Raw genomic sequence first — 3,952 nt, 5'->3', positions numbered from 1 at the left:
TAATTTTCCTTTGTTGACCTTGTGAACTCGATAGAAACTATCTTCTGCCATAAAATCCTTCAGCACTAGAGTGGGCTCGGTAGAAACTATCTTCACAGTGTAACCACTAGAAATACTTGATAGACTTTGTACTTCTCTTTGCTAACCTTCTGAGCTTAGTAGACTATATCTTTTTCCTTATTGACCAACTAAGCTTGGTGGATTCTAACTAATAATTGATATGACATTTGTGTAACATCAAAGACAACACACAATTGAATAATTGTATCTAACAATCTCCCTCTTTGGCATTGATGGCAACACAACATGTCATAGCAGAATGAAATTTGAAAACAAGTCTTTTCTGATAGAATGTTTCTCCCTCTTATGTTTCATTCCTCAAACTCCTCAAATACAGTAATCTCCCTCTGTGAAAGAATTACATAATTTCTTTACAAACATCAAAATTCAAATTTCAGAAAGATATGACAGTATACTTTCCCTCTTTGACAGCACATGCCAAAGACAACACAAACCAAATAAATAGTAGTGTACCTTATGTACTAATGCATATGCAATATTTCCATGATTATTTTGCATCAACTAAAAGATCTTCAAATTGATACTTGTTGATGCATCACTAAAACTTCATTTTAGTGAGCTTCAAATAGGGGAATGACCCCTAACTTACCTCTTAGATACAAAAATGCATCCTTAGGTAAAGGCTTTGTGAATATGTCAACAATTTGTTCATTTATATGGGCATATTCCAATCTAATATCCTTATCCTACATCAATTCTTTGACAAAGTGATACTTTATTGCAATGTGTTTGGTTTTTGAATGTATCACTAGATTTTTAGATATGTTAATTGCACTTGTATTGTCACAAAACATAACAGATTCTTTGATTTCCTCCATTATGCCTTCCAATAATTGTTTGAACCAAACAATATTAGAACAGTTTACTACTATTGCAACATACTTTGCTTCTGTTGTGGATTGGGATGTACAATTTTTCTTTTTACTTGTCCAAGAAACCAACCTCTTTCCAAGATAAAAATCTCCTCCACTTGTATTTTTTCTATCATCAGCATTTTTTACCCAATCTACATCAGTAAACACTTTAAAATCTAGATTACCTCCAAATTTATACCATAATTCATAATTTTTAGTTCTTTTCAAATATCTCATGATCCTTTTGATTGCCATCATGTGATTTTCTCTTAATTTTGCTAAAAATCTTGCTATAATACCAACTACAAGGGCAATATCTAGCCTTGTATGCACTACATCAACTTTCACATGTGCACTTTCTATGACTTTGTGAGTAGACAAATTAAAACATCTATATTCTTTACTTTTGCAAAAATAACTCAAAAATATTCCTTCATCACCCTTCACATCAAATTTACCATTTACCATTTCTAGATTCTTTCAAAATGTAACATTTGCTTCCAAATACCTTTAGGTAACTTACATTAGGTTTATAGCCATACCATAACTCATAGGGGATTTTGAATGAATCCTTCTTCAGTTGTACTCGATTAAGATATGAACTACAGTGCTGATAGCTTCCTTCTAGTATTTGATAGCAATGTTATTTCCAATCATTAAGGTTCTTACACAATCCATGACAGATCTATTCCTTCTTTAAGCTATTTCATTTTGCTTTGGAGTTCTAGGGTCTGATGCCTGTGTTTTGATCCCTCTTTCAATGCAAAAGTTATTGAACTCATGTGAAATGAATTCACCACCTCTTTCTGGCCTCAAGAATTTCATTCTTTTCCCTATTTCCTTCTCTACTCTGGCCAAATACCATTTGAACTTCTCAAATGCTTCTAATTTCTCTCTTAGGTACATGACAATCATCATTCTTGAGTAATCATCAACAAAAAGAATGAAGAAGTTTTCACCAGTATAGCTTTCAATTCCAATAGGTCCACATAAATCAGTATGCACAATTTCTAAAACTTTTTTAGATCGATAGCTTTTACTTTTGAAGCTAGTCTTTCCCATCTTACCAATTTGACAATTCTTGCATAGACGAACCTCAAGTTTCTTTATATTAGGAACACCTCTTACTTTCCTGAATTTATTTATTCTCAACAAGTTATCAAAGTTCACTTGACACAACCTCCTATGCCATAACCAACTTTCTTCAACTTGAGCAATAAAACATGAGCATTCACCAAGTTCAAGGTAAAACAAGTAACCTTTTGTCTGTGTGCCTGATGCAATCAGCTTTCCTTTGTCATCCAGTAGTCTTGCTTTTCCATGCATGAATTCCACTTTGAATCCATTATTGAGTAGTTGTGCCACACTAAACAAATTGTGTTTTAGTCCTTCTACCCAATATGCATTATCACATACAAGCTCTTTGGTTAGTGAGATTCTTCCTCTTCCTTTTATGCAACAAGGTTCATAATTATCAAATCTCACACTACCACCATCATAGTCTTCAAACTGTTCAAAATTAGTTTTATCACTAGTCATATGATGAGAGCAACCACTATCTATAATCCATGTATCATTTTTTCTCACATGAGAGATAAGTGTCATTTCCTCATCATTGTCAGACTCATCTTTCACAGCGATGTACACAATTTCATCTTCTTCTTCATCAGAATCATTAGAATCCTTAGCCATGAAACATGTTTTCTTACCTTGTCCTTGAATGATTTGAAGTCTTTCTTTCCATTTCACTTGTGACCTTTCTTCTCATCCTTGTTGTGCTTGTTTGGGAACCTAGCAACAATATGTCCAATTTCCTCACATGAAAACCAAATTAGAGGAACCTTACCTTTGTATTTCCCTTTGCCTCTAGAATATTTCCTTGCTAGTAGAGCTTCAACTACCTCAAGATCACTGTTAGAACTATGTTTTGATTCTTCTTCACTTTCTGATTGAGAATCCTTTATCTTCTTGCCTTTCTCCTTGAGTGAAATCTTGGCTTCAAATGTTGATTCAATGTTCTTGTTATCATAGTTATCTAGCTCAAATGCAATCAATCTTCCAACTATGGCCTCTAAATTTATCTTATGATTTGCTTCACATCTTCTTTCTTGAATTGCAAAAACTCTAATTGCATAAATGGGAAGTAATGTTCTAAGAAATTTACTTATAACTATTTCCTCTTTGATATCTCCTCTAGAAGTGTTGATTGCACTAACACTTGCTTTGACTCTTTCAACATATTTTGCAATGTTTTCATCCTCTCTCATCCTTATTTGATCAAATTGTCCTCTTAAACTTTCTGCTTTGGCTTTTCTCACATTATCATCTCCTCCATAGCTTTCTTTTAGCTTGTTCCACATTTTAAAGGTAGTTTTGCAGTCTTTGACATCATCAAATTCTTCATAACTTAGGGCAAATGCAATATCTATCATCTTGATGTTATGAATCTTTTTCTTAGCAATATCATTAGTAGATAATGTACCAGAAGGAGTTACATATGCTTCATCTAGATATTTCAATCCTATGTCTCCAATAGAAGCTAGATGGAGTCTCATGAGACATTGCCATGCAGAAAAGTTATCTTTGTTAAGCCTTGGAATTTCCCTCTTGTAAGACATCCTGATCTTTAACTTAGATCCTTGAAATCCTTCCTACAAGCACCAAAAGCTCTGATACCAGTTGTTGGAATTATAGATGGAGTAACTGAGGGGGGGTGAATCAGTTACCATAAAAACAAATCTACAGATCCCTTAGATGTCTTAAAACTTAATTACTATTGTCACTTAGTAGCCATATAGAGAAATGTTGTAACTCGGTAGATTAACTTGTTACCAATCTTAAGCATTCACAATTATTAACATGTATGCAAAAGAAAATAACATGAACACAAGAGACACCAGATTTAACATAGAAACCTAATATGGGAAAAACCACCAAGTAACTAGCTACCAATTTTCACTCTTTTGAAGTGAGCCCTGTTAGGAGCCAACCCTGTTAAAGGTTACAAAACACACTAT

This window comes from Cupressus sempervirens, chromosome 10, assembly GCF_028749045.1.
Source record: "Cupressus sempervirens isolate cs-2001-9-10 chromosome 10, ASM2874904v1, whole genome shotgun sequence".
In the NCBI taxonomy this organism is placed as follows: domain Eukaryota; kingdom Viridiplantae; phylum Streptophyta; class Pinopsida; order Cupressales; family Cupressaceae; genus Cupressus; species Cupressus sempervirens.
This window is presented reverse-complemented; position numbering follows the sequence as displayed.